General features: G+C 49.2%; 1 pseudogene; it reads left to right on the top strand.

Moving 5' to 3' along the window:
- Positions 1-13,609: 13,609 nt before the first annotated feature.
- LOC112412048 (allograft inflammatory factor 1-like pseudogene) lies at positions 13,610-22,303 on the top strand (annotated as a pseudogene).
- The last annotated feature ends 249 nt before the right edge of the window (positions 22,304-22,552 follow it).

Here is a 22,552-nt window from a genome sequence, read left to right as displayed (position 1 = left end):
CACACACCCGGCAAGCTGACGGCTGTGTATGGATGGTGGGGTTTGCGTGTGAGTGGGGCGAGCTCGAGTGGGTTGGAGGGGCCCCTCCCGTGGCTGGAGCCCCCACTACAGGGAAAGTGCCCTGAGATCCCGACGCCGCAGGCCCCGAATTCGGGGGGAGGGGTTTGAGCGCAGGTATGAACAGCGCCAGGTTCAGAATCTCCCGAGAAGCCCGGACCCCGACCCCGAGCTCACGGAGGGTCCCCCTCGGTGGCTCCATCCAGAGCAGTGCTGCCACAGGTACCCTCCCTCAGGAGCCAGAGCAAGGCTTTTAGGGTGAGAAACCATTTCTGGACCTTGAGGCCACCTGTCAGCACAGTGGAGGACCTGCACCCACCCCAGTCCTGCGTCCTGCGGAAGCACCTTCTCCAAGGCGGGCCCCGCAGGGAACAGGTGACCCGCCACTGACCCTCCCGCTGGACGCGTCAGATCTTCCATCCGAGCTCTCTACCTCGCAGGGGTAGGGGCTCTCCTCTCCTTCCTACCCCCCCCCACCCCAGTCCAGGGCAAACCCACGCCCAGTCTGTCTCTGACAAAGACCTGGTCAGGCACGAGTGGGAGCTGGGACTGAGCCCGGAAGCAATGGGGAGCCGGAGAGCGGCCAGACCCGGAGCAGAGGATGGAAGCGGGGTTCAGGCATGGGGGGGCAGAGAGGGAAGAAGGGGGCAGGGCTGGAAGCGGCGGGTCAGCAGCCCTCCTTGCACGCCCCTGCTGACAGACTGCTCCGCCCCGCCTTCCCTCCCTGGCGATCTCACTTTAGGCACCTTTAGAGCCTGTGCGGTAGCCGGTGCCGGGCCACGGCGGGTCTGTCTCTTGCGGGCTGGCCGCCGTCCTGGCCTCTGCACCCAGGTGACCCCGTCAAGGTCCTGCATGTGGGGCCCCTCGACTGAGCCCCTCCAGAGTGGGCCACTTCTGAGGACGCTGCCCCCCGACCCGACAGGCCCCGGGCTCCCCTGGCTCCGGCCATGGGGGTGACAGTGCAGGGCCACCGTTACACGTGAGGGGGCTGGAGACCACGAGGCCGTGCCCAGGGCAGCGCGGGCAGGCAGGGGAGGCAGTCCCCGGGGCTGGAGGCGCAGAGAGGGGCCTGCCTCGCCCAAGGTCACGCAGTAAGTGGTGACAGTCCTGGCCGTGGGACAAAAGTGGGGTCAGGCCTCAGCTGCTGTTCCCTGTCACTGAGGAGATAGCACTGGCTATAGGGAACCAGAGAACGACGGCCACAGGACGGAGGCGCCAGCTGGCCAGGCATCGGGGAGGGACACGTCACTACCGAGAGCCCTGCCCCGAGCAGGGGTCCCAGGGACACCCCGGGTTGGACAGATGTGGCTCCCACTGCTGGACGCTGGGCCAGTCCCAGGGCACAGACCTGTATGTCACTGTGCCCTTGCTCGAAGGTGGTCACAGTGGAGTTGGCAAGAGTAGACGCACAGGACGTACGCGCTTACTGATCCCCTACTGTGTGCGGGGCTCTGTGCTAAGCCCTACTGAAGCCCAGGGAGGGGTCGACGCTGCCCCAAGTCTGGAGAGGCTCACGGGCCAGAAGGGCACTGGAAGCAGAGGCAGCTCTGGGAGGCGCAGGGCCCAGGAGGCCCGGGGAAGGATGGGAACCCCTGCCTGGGAAGAGCCTGGAAGGCTTCCTAGAAGGGGTGTTTGGTCTGGAAAAAGGAAGCCGCGGTGAGGATGGTGGGTGGACACTACAAAGTGGAGAGAGGTCAGCAGCCTTGTGGGCTCAGAAGTGAGCTCAGAGCCCAGAATGAAGGTCTGCCAGAGCGAGTCACGCCCTGTGCTGGGGCCAGGGCCCAGCTTCCCCACGGGCAGCTCTCGTAGGTCTGTGAAATGTGGCATGTGGAAGCCGAAAGCATGGGCCCAAAGCAGGCTCTGCCACCTGTGACCGCACGACCCCAGAAGGCCGCTGACCTCTCTGCCTCTCAGTGGGGATGCTGCACCTGTCCCCCCCGTACCGCACTGGGTCCCCGAATGGCACGTGGGGTTGTATCTGTCACCTCTGTCGGTCCGACAGCGCCGTGTAACAAACAACCACCATACACACGTTATTGCTCACATGACCGGGGCAGTTCTGCTGATCTTGGTCAGCCCATCCATGTATCTGGGGGGTGCTGGGAGGACTGAGGCCCTCGTCCTCCACACACTGGCCCAGGTGATGGCCAAGAGAGCAAGCCCCCCATGGTCAGAGTAAGTCACATGGCTGAGCTCAAAGTCAAGGTGCAGACAGGCCACTCCATCCACAGGGGCAAAGGGCGGGGACACAGGGTGGGGAGAAGAATCAGGACCATCTGAGAACAGAGGCCAAATGCGTGGCCGAGCCTCACACGTCCTCCCTCTAGAGGGGACCACAGAGCACAAACAGCAGAAAACCCAAGACGTGGTCCTGAGGTTTCATTCATGCATTCATTCAACACACAGTTACAGAGCACCTGCTGTGTACCAGACATCCTGGAGACATCAACAAACCTGTCCCCGCCTCCGAGAGTCACAGTCCCAACAGGAAAGAGGTGATGCTCCAAATAGAGTTATTCAAGGGGGTTTGCCTAAAAGGACCATTTCCGGAGAGAGGGTGTAGGGGACCCCGGGGGTCAGCAGCAGCCCCCTGGGACGAGGGGAGATGCTGGGAGGAGCAGCTGTGCAGAGAGCCCACCAGGGCCCCGAGGAGGGGCCTCCAGTGGGGGGCCGCCAGCCCGAGGCGACCCCACAGAGGGAGCTGGGGACGCGGGCCCAACCCCTGTCCCCCCTGCCGTCTCCTGCGGGGCTCCCCCTGGGCTGAACGGCCAGAAAACCAGGATGCAGAGAGGCCAGTGATGAACTCCATACACGTCAGAACAGAGGGAGGGAGGGAGGGGGTGAAAAGGGGGCAGGAAAGGCATGGAGGGGCCAATAGGGGAGGCCTGGCCTGAGGGCTGCTGGAAGACGCAGTCACTGACCTGATAATCCACCGCGCACTGACCAAGCACTGGGGAGCAGAGGCAGGGCTGTGATATCCCTCGTGGAGCAGGAATCTCCCGGGGGAGGCCAGTGCTCAAGACCTTGACGGGCAAGTAGGAGTTGGCACGTTGGATGTGGGGGGAGCAGGCCCCCTTGGGCTTCCTTCCCAAGGGACCCGCAGGGACCACTCTAGCCCCCGCCCAAGGGGCAGGTAGGCGCCCCTGGCGGTCAGAGCTGGGGCCGTGGCGGGGCTGCAGGCCCAGGGGGTCGGTTGGGTCAGGCTCGGGTGCCCGCCTTGTAAGCGTAAAGGAATTAGAGTTGGGCGGTGGGTCGTGGGGGCACTGATGGAGTTTTATAGAATAGTAACTTTCCCTTAACTCAAAAGCAACACTTTTACAACATAAACTTTAGAAAACAGCTACACATAAAGAAGAAAAGAGAGGTCACTCGATCTCACCACCCCAAGATAATCACGGTATCTGTACTTCCAGCCCTCTCTCTCTATAGTGCAGCAGGCTGGAAATGTACATGCAATAACCAGGTGTGCAAAGAAGCATCTCTCTCCTTTCTGTAACAGCAGATCTTACTGTGGAGCCGCTATGCGATGGAGGGGTGGCGGGTACGGTGCCAAGAGGTGGGAGACACGACAGTTTGTCTGTGGATCCAGCAGGGAAGAAAGCACTGATGATGCACTGGAGACAGGAAGTGACCAGAACATGTCCGAATAAGAAGGGGTGGGGTTCACGGGTCAGAATGGCCATCGTTAAAAAGTCCATAAATAACACACGCTGAGGATGGGGTGGAGAACAGGGAGCCCCCTCCCGCACTGTGGGTGAGAGGGTAAATCTGCAGCCACTATGGAGAACAGTACGGAGGTTCCTCAGAAAACTAAAAATAGAGCTACCGTAGGATCCTGCAATCTCACTCCTGGGCATATATCCAGACAAAACTCTAATTCAAAAAGACACACGCACCCCTGTGTTCACTGCAGCCCTATTTCACAATAGCCAAGACACGGAAACAACCTAAATGTCTATTGACAGATGAACGAATGGATAAAGAAGATGAGGGACATATATACAATGGAATATTCCTCCGCTATTAAAAAGAACGAAATACTGCCTTTTGCAGCAACATGGATGGACCTAGAGATCATACTAAGCAAGTAAGTCGGAAACAGAAAGACAGATATCGTACGATTTCACTTCTATGTGGAGTCTAAAATATGACACAAACAAACTTATCTACAGAACAGAGACAGACTCACAGACACAGAGAACCAATTTGTGGTTGCCAAGGGGGAAGGGAGGTGGGGGAGGGAGGGACTGGGAGTTTGGGATGAGCAGATGCAAACTATTATATATAGAATGAATAAACAAGGTCCTACTGTAGAGCACAGGGAACTATATTCAGTATCCTGGGATAAACCAGCATGGAAAAGAATATGAAAAAGAATATATATATGTATAACTGACTCACTTTGCTGTACAGAAGAAATTAACACAACAATGCAAATCAACTCTACTCCAATAAAAATTTTTTTTAAGTATATTTAAAAAATGGGTGAGGCTTACTGCTTAATGGAAGGATGGTCTTGGCTAGCACCATGGACAGTCTGTCCACTGTGAGGGAGAGAGGACGGTATATGGAACTGATGCAGGTGCTGGGGGTCATGGCAACCTTGAGGGGTTTCCTCCTTTGACCACTGCATCCTTGGCATCTTTTCTGAATCCACCGCATTGCCTTTTGGTTCTACCTTCCGGGAGATTTTTTGGGTTTTGTTTAATTTGAAATAATTATAGAGTCACAGGAAGTCAAAAAACAAAACAAACCAGTGCATAGAGTCACCCACCCTCTTCCAGTGGTGACATCTCATACACCTGTAGCACAGCATCAAAACCAGGAAGCTGTTTTGTCTGTCGGTACAAGTATGTTAACTCCACTACAGATCTTACTGGGTCTCCACCAGCTTTCACACACACTCATTTATGTACGTGTGAGGTCTTTGCAGATTTACCCCGTGCGTATAGATTTGGGTAACCACCACCACAACCAAGATACAGAGCTGACCCGCCACTACAAAGACCTCCCTCGCACTGCCCTGTAAGTCACCCCACACCCAACACCATCCCTGTCCCCTGGCACCACTAATTGTTCTCCAGCCCTGTCCTTTTGAGAATATTGTATAAATGAAATCATACACTATGTAACCGTTTGATATTGGCTTTTTTCACTCAGAATAATTTCCTTGAGATCCGACCAAGTTGTTACTGGGTCAATTGTTTGTTTCTTTGCATTGCTGGGTGTATTCCATTGTATAGATGATGTGCCAGAGTTGGTTTGCCACTCACTCGTTGAAGGACATCTAGGCTGTTTCTGGTTTGGGGCTATTACAAATAAAGCTACTACGAAAATCCTCATACAGGTTTTGGTGTGAACTTAGGTTCTCATTTCTCTGGGATAAATGCTCAGGAGTACAATTGCTGGGCTGGGTAAGGAACCGCTCAACTGTTTTTTCAGAGCGACTGCACCTTTTCACATTCCCTCCCGCAGTGGATGCGAGAGGTAATTTCTCCACACCCTCAGTAACATTTGGTGTTATTGCTAGTTTTTACTTTGGTTGTTGTAATGGTGTGTATTGATACCTCATTATGGTTTTAATTTATATTTCTCTCATGTCTAATGTTGTTGAACATCTTTTTTGTGTGCTGACTTGCCATCCGTGTCTCTTCTTTGATATGTCCTCATCTTTTACCTGTGTTCTGAATGTTTTGTATTTACTGTTGAGTTTTGAGAGCCCTTTACATTTTCTAGATACAAGACCTTATCAGATATGTGGTTGGCAAACATTTTATCCCAGTCTGTAGCTAATGCATGGAAATCAACTCAAAGAGTCAAGTAAAATGAAGAAACAGAAAAAGAAGTTCCAGATGAAAGAACGAGATAAAACCTCAGAAAAAGACCTTAATGAAACAGAGATAAGTGATTTACCTCAAAAGAGTTCAAAATAACAGTCATAAAGATGCTCATCAGGGCTTCCCTGGTTAAAAAAAAAAAAAAAAGATTGTCATCAAACTCAGGAGAAGAATGGATGAACAAAGTGAGAACTTCAACAGAGAGACAGGAAATGTAAGGAAGTACCAAACAGGAGTCACAGAACTGAAGAATACAATAACTGAACTGAAAACTACAGTCCAGGAGTTCAACAGAAGACTAGATGAAGCAGAAGAAAGGCTCAGTGAACTTGAAGACAAAGCAGTGAAACTCACCCAATCACAGTGGCAAAAAGAAAAAAAGGATATGGAAGAGTAAAGATAGCTTAAGGGACTAACGGGACAACGTCAAGCAGACCAACATTCAACTGTTGGGGTCCCAGAAGGAGAAGGGAGAGAAAGAGGTGGAGAACTTATTCAAAGAAATAATGGCTATAAATTTCCTAACCCGGGGAAGGAAACAGTCATCCAGACCCAGGAATCCCGAAAAGTTCCAAATAAGATGAGACCCACAGCAAGACACGTTATAATTAAAATGTCAAAAGTTAAAGACAAAGAGAATCTTAAAAACAGCAAGAGAAAAACAACTTGTTACGCTGTCAATAGTCATAAGCCCATAAGCAGATTTCTTGACAGAAACTTTGCAGGCCAGAAGGGCGTGGCATGATATATTCAAAGTACTGAAAGGAAAAACTCTCCAACTAATAATACTCCACCTGGAAAGCTGTCATTCAAAATTGAAGAAGAGATAAAGAAAAAAGCTAAAAAAGATCACCACCACTAGACCAGTCTTAAGAGAAATGTGAAAAGGACGTCTTTAAGCAGAAACGAAAGGGCAGTAATTAGTAACAGGAAACATATGGAAGCGCAAATCCCACTGGTAAAGGTAACTATACAGTAAACTTCAGAATAAGCTAATGCTGGAAATGCAGTGGGTTAATCACTTCTAAAGCTAGTATGAAGGCTAAGATACAAAAGAAGTAAAAACAACTATAACCACAATAATTTGTCAAAGGACACACGAGATTAAAGGATGTAAATTGTGACATCAAAAATATAAAGCATGGTGGTGAGGGGAAGTGAAAATGCAGAGCTTCAGAATGCATTCAAACTTAAGTTGTTATCAACTTAAAATAGACCGTTATAAATATAAGTTGTTTTATGTAAGCCCCATGGTAACAACAAGCGAAAACATATGGTAGATACACAAGAGAGCAAGAGAAGAAGAAAGGAACAGAGTAACTAGAAAGCAGCCAGAAAACAATTAACAAAAATGATATAAGTATATACCTATCAATAACTACTTTAAACGTAAATAGACCAGTCAAAAAAACAGAGTGGCTGAATGGATAGAAAAATAAGACACACCTGTATGCTGCCTACAAGATACTCACTTCAGATGTAAGCATACACAGCGACTGAAAGTGAAGGGGTGGAAAATGATACACTATGCAAATGGAAACCAAAAGAAATCTGGGATAGTTAGGCAAAATAAACTTTAAGACAAAGGTTGTATATGAGAGACAAAAAAAGATTATTACATGATGATAAAGGGGTCACTTCAACAAGAGAATTTATTTGTAAATATTTATGCGCCCAGTATAGCAGCACCTAAATTTCTAAAGCAAATAGTAACAAATCTAAAGGGAGAAAGAGACAACAAGAATAGTACAGAATGTTAACAATTCACTTCCACCCAGGGAGAGATCATCCAGCCAGAAAATCAATAACCATTGGCCTTATATAACATGTTAGACCAGATGGACTTGTACGTATATAGAAAATTCCATCCAAAAGCAATAGAATATACAGTCTCCTCAAGTACGCATGGAACATTTTCCTGGATAGATCATATGTTAAGCCACAAAACAAGTCTTAATAAAGTTAAGACAATAAATTGAAATCAGATCGAGTATATTTTCCTACCACAACGATATAAAACTGAGAGATCGGTTACAAGAAGAAAACTATAAAAATCACAAATATGTGGAGATTAAACAACAAATGAGTCAAAGAAGAAATAAAAAGAAAAAATTTAAATACCTTGAGACAAATGAAAATACAACATACCAAAACTTATGGGATATAGCAAAAGCGGTTCTAAGAAGGAAGGTCATAGTGATAAATGCTTACATCAAGAAACAAGAAAAATCTCAAATATACCACCTAAGTTTACACCTCAAAGAGCTAGAAAAGAATAACAAAGCCCAAAGTTAGTAGTAGGAAGGAAATAACAGAGATCAGAGCAGAAATAAATAAAGCAGAGACAAAAAAGACAATAGAAAAGATCAATGAAACTAAAAGCTGGATTTTTAAAAAGATATACAAAATTGGCCAACCATTAGCTAGACTCACCAAGGAAAAGAGAGGACTCAAATAAATAAAATCAAAAATTAAAAAGAGACGTTAAGAGTGATATCACAGAAATTCAAAGGATCATAAAAGACTACTATGAGCAATTATACTCCAACAAGTTGGACAACCTAAAAGAAATGGATAAATTCCTAAAAACATATACCCTACCAAGACTGAATCACGAAGGAATAGAAAATCCGAACAAACTAATTACTACTAGAGATTGGATCAGTAATCAAAGATCTCCCAACAAACAAAAATCCAGCACCAGATGACTTCATTGGTGAATTTTACCAAACATTCAAAAAGATTTAACATCTATCCTTCTCAAACTCTTGCAGAAAATTGAAGAGGAGGAAACACTTCCAAACTCATAAGACCAGCATTACTCTGATAACAAAACCAGACAGGAATGCCACAAGAAAACTACAGGCCAATATTTCTGATGAAATAGATGCAAAAATCCTCAACAAAATACTAGCAAGCTGAATTCAACAATACATTAAAAGGATCATATACTACGATAAAGTGGGATTTATTCCAGGGATGCAAGGGTGGTTCAACATTTGCAAATCAATCAGCATAATACACCACATCACCAAAATAAAAAATAAAATTCATATGATCATCTCAATAGATGCAGAAAACACATTTGACAAAATTCAATAGCAATTTATGATCAAAACTCTCAACAAAGTGGGTATAGAGGGAACAGACCCCCACATAATAAAGGCCATACATGACAAGCCCACAGCTAACATCATACTCAATGTTGAGAAGCTGAAAGATTTCCTCTGAGATCAGGAAGAAGACAAGGATGCCCACTCCTGCTACTTTTATTCAAAATAGCATTAGAAGTCCTAGACAGAGCAATTAGGCAAGAAAAAGAAACAAAAGGCACACCATTTGTAAGGAAGAAGTAAAACTGTCACTATTTGCAGATGACATGTTATATGTACAAAACCCTAAAGACTCCAAGAAAAACTCTTAGATCTAATACACAAATTAGATAAAGTTGCAAGATACAGAAATCTGTTGTGTTTGTATACACTAATAAAGGAAACCAATTCCGTTTACAATTGCATCAAAAAGAATACCCAGGAATAAACTTAACCAAGGGGGTGAAAGACGTGTATACTGTAAAGCTTTAAGACACTGATAAAATAAATTCAAGACAAATAAACAGAAAAATATTCCATGCTCATAGATTGGAAGAATCAATATTGTTAAAATGTCCATAATACCCAAAGTGATCTACAGGTTCAATGCAGTCCCTATCAAAATTTCAATAGTATTTTTCACAGAAATAGAACAAAAAATCCTAAATTTGTATGGAACCATAGTAGAACCCCAAATAGCCAAAGCAATCTTGAATAACAAGAGGAAAGCTGTAGGCATCAGGTTTCCTGATTTCAAACTATATACAAAGCTATATTAATCAAAACATCATGGTATTGACATAAAAACAGATACCTAGATCAATAGAACAGAACAGAGAGCCAGGAAATAAACCCACACATATATGGTCAATTTATGACAAAGGAGCCAAGAATATACAATGGGGAAAGGACAGTGTCCTCAATAAATGGTGCTGGAAAAACTGGGTCACCTCATACAAAAAGAAAAAGAAACTGAATCACTATCTTACACCATACACAAAAGCCAACTCAAAATGGATCAAAGACTTGTATGTAAGACCTGAAGCCATAAAATTCCTAGAAGAAAATGTGTTAAGTTTCTTGACATAGGTCTTGATGAAGATTTTTTGTATTTGACACCATAAGCAAGGGCAATAAAGGCAAAAATAAACAAGCATGACTACATCAAACTAAAAAGCCTCTGCATGGCTAAGGAAATCATCAACAAAATGAGAAGGCAACCTATCAAATGGGAGAAAAGAGTGCAAATCATATATCCGATAAGCAGGCAATATCCAAAATAAATAAAGGACTCATACAACTCAGTAGCAAAAAACCCCCCAAGAAACAAAACCACGAGATGTCACCTCACACCTGTCAGAATGGCTATCATCAAAAAGACAAGAGATAAGTTTTGGTGAGGGTGTGGAGAAAATGGAACCCTCGTGCACTGTTGGTGGGAATGTAAATTGGTGCAGCCACCATGGAAAACAGTATGGAGATTCCTCAAAAAACTGAAAATAAGACTACCGTATGATCCAGCAATCCCACTTCTGGATACGTATCCAAATAAAACGAAAACTCAGAAAGATATATCCACCACGTTCATTGCAGCATTATTTACAGTAGTCAAGACATGGAAGCAACCTAAGTGTTCATTGATAGATGAATGGATAAAGCAAGGACTCCACGTATATGTGTGTCGGTATATATATAATGGAATATTATATACATAATGGAATATTATTCAGCCATTAAAAAAGAAGGAAGTCTTGCCATCTGCAGCAAAATGGATGGATCTTGAGGTCATTATGCTAAGTGAAATGAGCCAGACAGAGAAAGACAAATACCTCATGATCTCTTACATGTGGAATCTAAAAAATAACACAAACAAACAAAAATGAGCTCATAGATACAGAGAACAAATTGATGGAGGCTGGGAGGGGATCGGGGAGACAGGTGAAGAGGGTAAAAAATACAAACTTCCAGTTATAAAATAAATAAGTCCTGGGGATGTAATGTACAGCATGGTGACTATAGTTAATAATGCTCTGTTATATATTTGAAATTGCTTAGAGAGTAATCTTAAAAGTTCTCATCACAAGAAAAAAAGAAGCTTGTAACTATGTGTGGTGATCTCTTTGCTATATATATAGAATCATATTGTACACCTGAAACTAATATAATGCCAATTATATTTTAATAATTTTTTTTCTGCCCCACACTCTCCTCTTTTTCTGGGACTCTGATGACACAAATATTAGATCTTTTGTTATTGTTCCACAGATTCCTAAGAGTATATTCATTTATTTCCAGCTTATTTCCTCTCTGTTGTTCAGATTGGATAATTTCACGATACGTCTTTAAGTTTACTGATTCTTTTTTCTGTTGTCTCCAAACTACTCTTCAGCTTGTCCAGTGAATTTTAGTTTTTGTTCTTGAATTTTCAGTTCTATAATTTCCACTTGATTTTTTTTTTATATCTTCTATTTCTTAGCTGAGATTTTCTTTTTCACTTGCTTCAAGGGTCCATATTCATCACTGCTTGTTGAAGCATGCCTTACGATTGCTGCTTTGCAATCCATCAGGTGATTCCAACATCTGAGTCACCTTGGCGCTGGTGTCGTTGGTTGTCTTTTCTCATCAAGTTATGACTGTTCTGGTTCTTGGGATGACAAATAACTTTTTTATTGTGTGTGTCACTTTTGTTCTTTGAAAGCTTTTGTTTTTGTTTTTTAGCATACAAAAGCAGTGATATTCAGAATCCTCAATGACTAGAGTAGTATGGAATTGGCCAATCAAAAAACTTACAGCCCACTCATAGACGCATAGACGCTGACTCTAAATAAACAGGCTGCCCATAACAGTTGATATAGCCTACCTAGCTGCACCGAAAAAATATCTTTCTGAACTTTCTGAAAATATGAGGTATGATTTTAATTTTAAATGGGTCCCTTTGCTGTTTGCTTTAGTTTTTGCCATTACGTAATTCCTCCTACAGCCGGTGGGTCTTGGCTATTTACGTTTAAGAGTGACAGCTCAGCAAACTCATTGGGATCTGTTGTGCCTAGGCAGGGTTTGCCAATTTGGGGGCCACAGAGGATAACCTGGCAGGACATTTTTGCTGCAAGACACCAACTGCCTATACATAAATCTTTTATCTTGGGCCGGTTTCTCCAAGACATTTCCCTCTAATCTCCTGAGTGCCCACATCTGGGAGACAGTGAGAGAAGGGCGCCAGGAGTCTGACTGCTTTTTATGGGAACTTTCGCTTAATCCGTTTCGTTTTTAAATCTGTTTTTAATATAATGTCCTTACCTTCAGCTGTGCCTGGTGTCCCTAAACCCAAAGTCTTTGGGGTTCGTCCTCTCCCAGGACTAAACTTCCAAACATGAAGGACGGTCTCCCAGTAGCTTTGCTTTTTTAAAAAAAAAAAATTATTTTTTATTTAATTGATTTGGCTGTGTTGGGTCTTTGTTTCTCTGCGCGGGCTTTCTCTAGTTGTGGCGAGCAGGGTCTACTCTTCGTTGAGGTGCACGGGCTTCTCATTGCGGTGGCTTCTCTTGTTGCAGAGCACGGGTTCTAGGCGCGCGGGCTTCAGTAGTTGTGGCGTGTGGGCTCAGTAGCTGTGGCTCTTGGGCTCTAGGCGTGTGGGCTTTGGTAGCTGTGGCACACGGGCTTAGTTGCTCCGCGGCATGTGGGATCTTCCCAGACCAGGGCTCGAACCCGTGTCCCCTGCGTTGCCAGGCAGATTCTTAACCACTGTGCCACCAGGGAAGACCTAGCTTTGCTTCTTTTTTTTTTGCGGTACACGGGCCTCTCACTGTTGTGGCCTCTCCCGTTGCGGAGCACAGGCTCCGGACGCGCAGGCTCAGCGGCCATGGCTCACCGGCCCAGCCGCTCTGCAGCACATGGAATCTTCCCGGACCGGGCCACGAACCCGTGTCCCCTGCATTGGCAGGCGGACTCTCAACCACTGCGCCACCAGGGAAGCCCCTAGCTTTGCTTCTTAAACTAACATAATCTGTGAATCTCTCTGGGCTTTAGCCCAAGACGTGCCCCGTATAATGAATTATCTTCTCCCCCAGGCATCTAGAATGGTACTATCCATCAACCATCCTTGAGAAACTTGAGGAAGAAGCCACTCAAGTCATTTTTTGTTGGACTTCCTTCTTTCCCAGAATTTTAGCTGAGAATGGCTGCCAAGGAGTTTGTTCTGTCTTGAGGCAAAGGAGTGAGGCTTTTTCACCCACATCAGTCGGTCACTAGTCACCAGCTGCCCCAGAGGGACGGGCACCCTCCGAAGCGCTCCCGAGCGAGGCGGTGCAGCTCACCGCAGGGCGAGCCTGCAGGGAAGGCTGTGGGTGCGACAGGTGGGCACGAGTGAGCCCGCAGCATCCGGGCGGGACCAGCAGCCTCTGGCACAGGTCGCCCCTTGCACCGTCCACACGCGTTTGTCTCTCGCGTTCGAGTTATTCTATCTCATCACGGCCTCTCCTGGATTTGAAGGGTTCTGACTCAAGGTGAACTTTAGTCCCCACTGGTGCAGGTGTTCCCAAGCCTGTGAGGGACCCTCATCCTCTTCTCCGTCTACTACCTGTTCTGGCTTCCCCGTGGCCTCATCCAGCACTTACGCGGGTCCAGATGGCTCCCCCGGTGGGTAATGCAGACCCTCACCACCGAGTGGTCCGAGTCTCTGGTCACGATAGGTTATCAGGCCAATGTTGCTTCATCTTCTCATTTACATTAAAGCTGGACTTCGTGGTGTGAGCGGTGAAGAGACACCCCAGAGACCCCCCGGGCGTCAGTCGCCTCCCTGTGTCTCCGTCACGCAGCGGCAGGCTTACGTTCTCGCGCTGATCGCGCTCGATCCCTCTTCCCAGCGTGCTGCCCGCTCTTCACCTGCTCCCGTCCTCCTGAAAGGCATCCTTCTGAAGTGGGGCAGCGGCCACAGCTTAAGTTTGCTGGGACTCCTGTCGTGGCCCCCAGTGGAAGCATCTCGCCCCTGGGAACCGGGGTCTGTTGACCCACAGAGCCAAGAGTCGTGGGAGGGAAAGCACACATCACCCACATGGGTCCCGAGATGTGACTGGGGGCCCTCCTACTTGCTCCACTGTGTGTCCAAACCTGCTTCTACTTGCTGGGAAAACAGCACCGCACGGCGGCCGAGGCTGCAGATAGAAGCTCCTCTATTCTTGCACCGAAGCCCACTGCCCACTCCTTGCCACCGCTGGCCCTCTGGCTTCTGTCCACAGACCAGATAATTATCATGACCCCTGCACTCCCCACACCCGGTGACATCGCCCGTCTCCCCATGTGCCCCGTGCCGTGCCCCTGCAGAGAGAGGCCTTGGTAGCTGCGTGGCTGAAGTGTCCTGGAGACCAACCCTCTACCTGCAACCAGGGAGGGAGGCCTCCTTGTCATCTGCCCAGTGGGTGATCCAAGTTCAGCACCTCGTCCTTCAAGCCTGCAGGGCCATGTCTGGGACTAACAGTTTTAGGTCGGTTTCTAGAAGCAGAGCCAGAAGTAGGAATTCTCGGCAAGTCATAAAGGACGTTCCCAGGAGGAGCCTGAGGGCAGCAGGCGGGGCAGTGGAGGCAGTTAGACGGGGACGCGGTTTCACCCCAAATGCAGCCCAGCCTGACCCGTGGGAGCCCGGAAGCATAAATGGTATCGGAGGATCTGTCCCGTCTCGTGACACGGAGCAGGGAGTTTGGGCCCTGAATCCCTTAGGGACTGGCCACAGCCACTGCAGGGGGTGGGGAGTGTAAGTCCCAGCAGCCCCAGGGTCCCCGGGGCGATCCTCCAGAGAAGGTCACAGGTGTGGGATTTAGCATCACCCCCTGCAGTGGCTGTGACACAGACAGGTAGACAGGAGGGACCAGGGGGATCTGGGTAGGGCACCTACAGCATCGGCCCTACCCACCCACCCAAAAGCTGCACCAATTTACGTGACCACGTGTGTAGGTTTATTTTGACTTAAGTTTTGAAGGCTTACTTAGCAAAATACATCAACCGTTTTCTTTATAGATTCCATTATTTTTACAAGAATATTCACAGCAGCCCAAAGTGCAAACACCCCAAACATCCCTCAGTAGATGAAGGGACAAACTGTGATGTCACCAGAGACCCAAATGCTGCTGCACAAAGAGGAGCAGGGTGGCGGGGTCGGTCCCAGGACGGCGCGAACGAAGCTGGAGCCACCGCGCTGCACGGAAGGCGGATGCCGTTCCTACGACGCTACGAATCCTAGCCCACTCCTCGTGTAATACAGCCCCATACTTTCCTTTAGTTTTTAACTTATCTTTAAGACTTTGGAGTTTATTTTGGTCTGGCATATGAAGCAGGATCTCAGAAAATTTCTTCCAAGGGGTTGACCGGTTCAACAATATTTTTGAAGATTCCACCCTGGAGCCGCTGCCTAGAGATGCCGCCCACACCAAGCAGTAAATGCTCGCCTGCCCTTGCACCTGTTCCTGGATCCCAAGCTCCCCGTAGATCGGCCTGTCTATTCCTCTCCAGGCTCATGCTGTTTCAGTTAGCGGGGGGCGCACGGTCATATCACATAGGGCAGGGCCCCCTCATTGTCCTTTCATGTTTTCACGTTTTCCTCGGCTGTTCTCACACATACGCTCTTCCAGATGAACGACAGAATCTCCACATCATACTCCCGACGTCGTGCTGGGCTTTTGTATGGATGTGCTTTGAACTTATAGACTAACTCGGAGGAAAATTACGTCTCTACAATATCAGGTCTTCTGATGCGGCAACATCATAACGTTCTCCTTTCATGAAGAGTCTTTTTTATATGCCCCGGTGTCAAAGACGTGTGTGTGAGAGAGAGAGAGAGAGAGAGGAGAGAGAGAGGAGCGAGGAGCGAGAGAGAGAGAGAGAGACAGAGAGACACAGAGAGAGAGAGAGGAGAGAGGAGACAGAGAGAGACAGAGAGAGAGACAAAGAGAATGAGAGGAGAGAGGAGAGAGAGAGATGGAGAGACAGAGAGACACAGAGAGAGAGAGAGGAGCGAGAGAGAGGAGAGAGAGAGAGAGAGAGAGAGAGAGAGAGAGAGAGAGAGGAGCGAGGAGCGAGAGAGAGAAGAGAGGAGCCAGGAGTGAGGAGAGAGAGAGAGAGAGAGAGAGAGAGGGAGAGAGAGAGGAGAGAGAGAGAGACAGAGAGAGAGACAGAGAGAGAGAGAGACAGAGAGAGAGAGAGGAGAGAGGAGAGAGGGGAGGGAGAGAGACAGAGAGACAGAGAGACAGAGAGAGAGAGACAGAGAGAGACAGAGAGAGAGAGGGAGAGAGAGGGAGGGTGAGAGGGAGGTCTGCCCAACAATCATTTCCATGCCCTCCCTCTGGTCTGAGAGCCCCCCTTTCCTTGGAGCGAGATCCTGCAGGTATCGTCCCCACCAAAGGCATGGACGATGGGAACTAGTACCAGCCAGGTAGAAGCCTCCAGCTCGTGGCCGCGGTGATGGGTTCACGCGGCACAGGGAAGACCTGTTGGTCCCTCCACGAGATGTGACATCTGGACACTGGGAAAAGGGTTTCCACGTCTCCGGAATCCCCAGCTGTGAGGATGAATCGGGTCTGGGGACAGCTGCCTGCACGAGAAACCCGACAACAGAAGAGCTAACGTTTACTGAGCCCTTTCCACGTGCCAGGCGCTGTTCTCCAAGTGTGACAAGAATTGGCTCAGGTAAACTCCACAAGAACCTGTGCGACGGGCGGGGGAGAAATCCAAGGCATTTAATAACCTAGGACGCCGGCGCTGACCGGTCCAAACGGGCCTCCCGACTGGCGTGTCCAAGCCGGCCTCAGCTCAGAAGGCCGGAGTCAACACGCCCTTTCCTACACGCGCGCACGGCGCTGCCACAGCTGGTCGGCGGCGGGACCAGGCTTTCCTCCTACACGTGAAAAGCAGTGAGTCGGGCATCACGAAGGACAGGCCTTAAGGCGGACCGGCCCGAGGGGCGGCAGGGTACACAGGGGCGATGAGGACGGTGATGACTGGGAGGACAGCTGTCCTCATTGTGGGGGGAAGGTTGGGGGAACTGTCCCTTGTCACTACTGGGCCACTCTGGGGCGTCCCCTGCCTTTGGGGGAAGGGGATGCTGGCTCTCCTGTGAAGACCCCGCCGAGGTCCGTTCCACACCCACGCCCCTCCCAGCCGCGCTGCTGGCCGTCAAGGTGGAGGCCGGGGCCACCAGCCAAGAACGTGGGCGCCTCTAGAAGCCAGGAAGGCCGGGAAACGGGTTCTCTCCTGTGGAGGGAAGCACACCCCGGCCGACCCCTTGATCTCAGCCCAGTGAGACGCAGTCCGGACTCCCCACGGGACCTGTGATATATTTTGAGCCACTAGTTTTGTGGTAATTGGTTACAGCGGCGATGGAAAAGCAGCCTCTGTGCTTCTAGAGTTTATTCTGAACCTGCTGTTTAAACAGAGAAAAGATCACCCCGCAGGGGAGGATGTGAACTGTGACCCCACGATCCAAACCGGTGCGACCTCACTGTGAATTCGGCCTTTGGGGTGCTGGGGCCAAGGGCGACCAGGGAGCTAGTTTCCGAATCGACTTCGGGCAGAAGACGGCTTCTATTAAAGACTAAGGAAGGAGGCCGTGCCGACTGTGAGTTTGCTGCAACAGGGGACCTCACGCCGGGGGCTGAAGCAGCAGAAACGCATCCCTGCTCTCTCCTGGAGGCGTCAAGTCTGAGATGGAGGTGTCGGCAGGGCTGCTTCCCCCCAGGCCGTGAGGGAGGGTCTGTTCTGGGCCTCTCCCCGTGCTGCTGGTGGTTTGCTGGCGACCCCGGGGGCTCCTGGGCCGGTAGGTGCGTCACCCCGTCTCTGCCACCATCTGCCCACGGCTTTCTTCCCCCGTCAGTGTCCCCTTCTTATAAGGACACTGGTCGTACAGGATTAGGGCCGCCCCAATGACCTCAGCCTAACTCGTGGCATCTACAAAGACCCTACTTCTCAACGCGGCACGTTCACAGGCGGTGGGGTAGGACTTCGACATCTTTTGGGGGAAGCGACTCAACCCGTAACGTACACATAAGTACTGAAATTCAGCCGTGATGGCAGAATTGTTGAGAACTTAGGCCAACGAGAAAACTTCTCCCGGGAAGGAGTGGGTGTCAGGGGTGCTGCTGGACTCGCCAGCGCCTGGTGATAAGGCAGATGGACCCTAATCAGCTTTGTTATTGATTTTAAATCCTCCACAGAGCACGCCTCCCCTCCCCCAACCCATGCTGCACCTGGCGCCCCACTTCCCAGCACAGTGATGGACGCACAGAGCAGCCAGCGTCCGCAGGAGGGCCGACCGCTGCCCAGGGAGGCTGGGGGAGGGCGGGGGAGGCTTCCCCGGGGAGCTCGAGGCACCTGGGATGGGCCCGTGGCGTCGGTGTGTCCTCTCTGGCGCTCAGGGCGCTCTCCACTGTGTGGACGCACCCCGGCTCGCTCACCTTGCACCAGCTGAAGGACAGACACGTGGGTGGTCTTCTGGTCTGGGCATTAAGAATGAAACCGCTCCACAGAGGAACGGATAAAGAAGGTGTGGTGCATACACACGATGGAGTGTCAGCCATAGGAAAGAACGGAATAAGGCCACGTGCAGCAACACGGATGCACCTGGCGATGACCATACCTAAGTGAAGTGAGCCAGACACAGAAAGACAAATACCATGACGTCACTTATAAGTGGGCTCTAAACCACGACACAAACGAACTTATCCATGAAACAAAAACGGACTCACAGAGAACAGACTTGTGGCTGCCAAGGGGGAGGGGAGGTGGGGGAGGGATGGAGTGGGAGTTTGGGATGAGCAGATGCAAACCATTACATACAGAATGGATAAACAACAAGGTCCTACTATATAGCACAGGAAGCCGTATTCAATACTCTGGGATAAACCATAATGGAAAAGCATATGAAAAGGAATACATATATATGTATGTGTGTGTGTGTATAACTGAATTTCTTGGCTATACGGCAGAAATAAACACAACATTGTAAATCAACTATACTTTGATAAATTAAAATTAAAAGTGAAGCCTAACATTTCAGGTACATATTTTTGTGTGACCACCAGTTTTCGGTTTTCTAGGGTAGATATTTCTGATGGGATGACTAGCTTTTTTTTTTTTTCTGGCGGTACGCGGGCCTCTCACTGTTGTGGCCTCTCCCGTTGCGGAGCACAGGGTCCAGAGGCGCAGGCTCAGCGGCCATGGCTCACGGGCCCAGCCGCTCCGCGGCACGTGGGATCTTCCCGGACCGGGGCACGAACCCACGTCCCCTGCGTCGGCAGGCGGACTCTCAACCACTGCGCCACCAGGGAAGCCCTGGGATGACTAGCTTTTAAGGCCATCGTGTGCTTAAGAAACTGTTTAAGAACGGTTGGTGGTGCCATTTTCCATCCCCTCTGGCGACAAAGAGCTGCCCGGCTCTAAGCACCCACTGGCACCTGGTTCTGCCAGCTTTACTGTCACCATTTGATAAGCACGTAGGGCCATCTCCCTGTCATTTTAACCTGCATCTCCCTGAGGGCTAACTTGCTCACTGCGTGGGCATTTTATTTGCTGTCGCATATCCTGTTTGGAAACATGTATGTTGTGATAGCTTAGCCATTTTAAAATTTGGTTTATTTTCTTATTGTTGAGTTTCGAGAGTTCTTTATATATTCTGGACACAAGCTGTTAAGAGATGTGATTTCTAAATGTTTTCTCCCCATCTGTGAGTTATCTTTTCATTCTCTGAACAGAGCAAATGTTTTTAACTTTGATTCAGTCCAATTCATCAATTTCTCAAAAAACTCTGCCTAACTCTGAGGTCACAAAGATTCCCTCCTATCTTTTCTTCTAAAGGTTTTATAGTTATAGGCTTGACACCTGGGTCTATTAGAGAATGGAAGAATAGATCAAGGCTCTTTAAATGTAAGTTTTTCACCAAATTTAGGAAGCTTGGGCCATGATTTCCTCAAGTATTATTTTCTATGCCAATTTCTCTCTCCTCTTGGGACTTCCGTGAGAGGAACGTTGGACCCTGTGGTGTTGCCCGTTCATCCTCGAGATCACGCTTTCTCCCCAAACTTCTGTTTTCCGTTCTGCACAGCGATGATTTCTGTTGACCCACCTCAGGTTTCCTGAACCCTTCCCCCTTCATCTCCAGTCTACTACTGGGCCCGTCCCATGATTTTTTTTTTTATTTCAGATATGGCATTCTTTCAGTTATAAACGTTCCCTCTGGTTATATTTTCTAGTTTCTACTTCTCTGCAGAGAACTTCTACGTCTCCAGGCATCTCAAGATTATACACCTTATCCTCACGATGGACGGTTAGAAGAGCTGCTTTAAAACCTTTAACTGATCCTTACCTTCTGGGTCGTCTTGGGCTTGGCATCTGTTGGTTGTCTCTTTCCTCGTTCTGCTTCTTCTGTGAGTCGAGGAATTTGGGATTGCGTGCTGGACGCTCGCATACTGTGCCGGGAGACCCTGGGTCCTGGCCAACACTCCGGAGGGTGTTGCCTTGTCACTGCCGCTGTGGTTCCAGCAGACCGACCTGGTTAGGCCCAGACAGCACAGTCCAGCTCTCCTTCTGCAGGCAGTGGTCCGTTACGGGTTCCACTCCAACGCCTTTCCCACATCGCTGGGCTCCATCCGGCACGTGGGCTGGGACTGGGGAGATGGTTCGGGGCTTGAAGTCTTTGATGCGCTTCCGTGGGAGCCTCGGTCACACACGGCGCTGGGCGTGTCCTCCTGAAACCCGCTCGCCTCTGGGATTTCTCCCACCCTCTCCAGCTCTGTGGGGCCCCTTCCCCTTGTCTTCAGGCTATCTCCCCTGGGGTTTACCGTCAGTGCTGCCACGAAGCGCAGGGACGGGCCCACCCGGGGGTCAAAATGGGAATCAAAGGAGGAAAAGTCAGCCCCCGACTCGCCCTTGTTTCAGGTCGTGACTCAGGCTTGACTTCAGGTCCTAATCGGCCTGCCCTGCTACTCGGCTGCATGTGATACCCTCTCTGGAATTGTTCATTGTAATCAGTGTGAGAGATAAACCATAGTTGGATAAACAGTTACTGTGACTATTTATTTACTCCACGGTTGGAATTCTGGAACCAGAATTAAGATACACATTTTTTAATCGGCCACCTCATTGGGCTCTGACGAGTTCCAGTATCTTTTTCCTTTTTCAGTGAAAAGTATTTGATACACACACAATAACATAAAAGTGTGTATGTAAACCACGACGTCTAATAACAGGACGAACACCTGAGAATCTATGATGCCCCTGCAACCACTCCCTCCTCCCATCCGCTGGCCACCAGAGGTGACTAGAGTCTGAATTAATCTTTACTATCGTTACAATTGTGCTACTTGTGTGTGTCCATAAATACAGTAGTTATTTTAAAATTATTTTTAGACATAAAAATGATGTCACAGTACATCTATACTTTTACAACTTAAGTTTTTTGGAAATTATTTGTTTACTTTTGGCTGTGTTGGGTCTTTGTTGCGGAGCACGGGCTCTAGGTGTGCGGGCTCAGTAGTTGTGGCTCATGGGCTCTAGAGCGCGGGTTCAGTAGTAGTCGCATACGGGCTTAGTCGCTCCGCGGCATGTGGGATCTTCCCGGACCAGGGCTCGAACCCATGTCCCCTGCATTGCAGGCCGATTCTTAACCACTGTGCCCCCAGGGAAGCCCTGCAACTTGATGTTTTAAACCCGATTTTGAGATTCACGTACCGATCCCGCCGCCACACGCCGCGCAGCTTGGACCAGGCGCCCGCCCCTCCCCCTCGTCCCTTGGCCGCGGTCGCGAAGCCCCGAGCCGGCGGAAGCCCGGGGCTCACCACGTCGGTCGCACTCAGCAACAGGTTCCAGGGAGGGAAAGCGCTCTGTTTGCTCAAAGCCCGGCTGGAGAGGAGGCCGGCCGAGATCAACCAGGAGCTCCTCTGTGACCAGAAGTACAGTGATGAAGAGAACCTGCCGGAAAAACCTGCAGCCTTTAAAGAGAAGTATCTGGAGTTTGACCTGAACAGTGAGGGCGAGATTGATCTGATGTCTCTAAAGAGGGTGATGGAGAAGCGTGGGGTCCCCAAGACCCACCCGGAGATGAAGACGATCTCGGAGGTGGCGGGCGGTGTCAGCGACACCATCTCCTACTGAGACTTTGTGGATATGATGCTGGGGAAACGGTCGGCGGTCCTCAAGCTAGTCATGACGTTTGAAGGAAAACCCAACGAGAGCAGCCCCGAGCCAGCTGGCCCCCCTCCAGAGAGGCGTTGCCAGCCTGCCCGGAGGAGCCCCGCCTGGGCCCGCCCCGCTCTCCCCACTCGTCCTCCTCCCTCCTGATCTCGCTGCCCTTCTTGACGCGCTGCGATGTGTCTTATTCGTTTGGTCACTGCATTTGTTATTTCATCAGCGGAGTCAGCGATCTCTTTGTATAGCATAAATTACTGCCTTAAAGGGGCTCTGGGTTGGGAAGTCCCGATCGCCTCCTTCTTTTTTTTTCCCTGCGTCTCCCCTCCCTGTGCAGAAGGGCTGACATTAAACCAAAAACCAGAGGGGGCAGGGCCAGGACAGGGAGACCAGAAGCCCGTG

The sequence above is a fragment of the Neophocaena asiaeorientalis genome, unplaced genomic scaffold (assembly GCF_003031525.2).
Source record: "Neophocaena asiaeorientalis asiaeorientalis breed wild unplaced genomic scaffold, Neophocaena_asiaeorientalis_V1.1 scaffold223, whole genome shotgun sequence".
Classification (NCBI taxonomy): Eukaryota; Metazoa; Chordata; class Mammalia; order Artiodactyla; family Phocoenidae; genus Neophocaena; species Neophocaena asiaeorientalis.
This window is presented reverse-complemented; position numbering and strand designations above follow the sequence as displayed.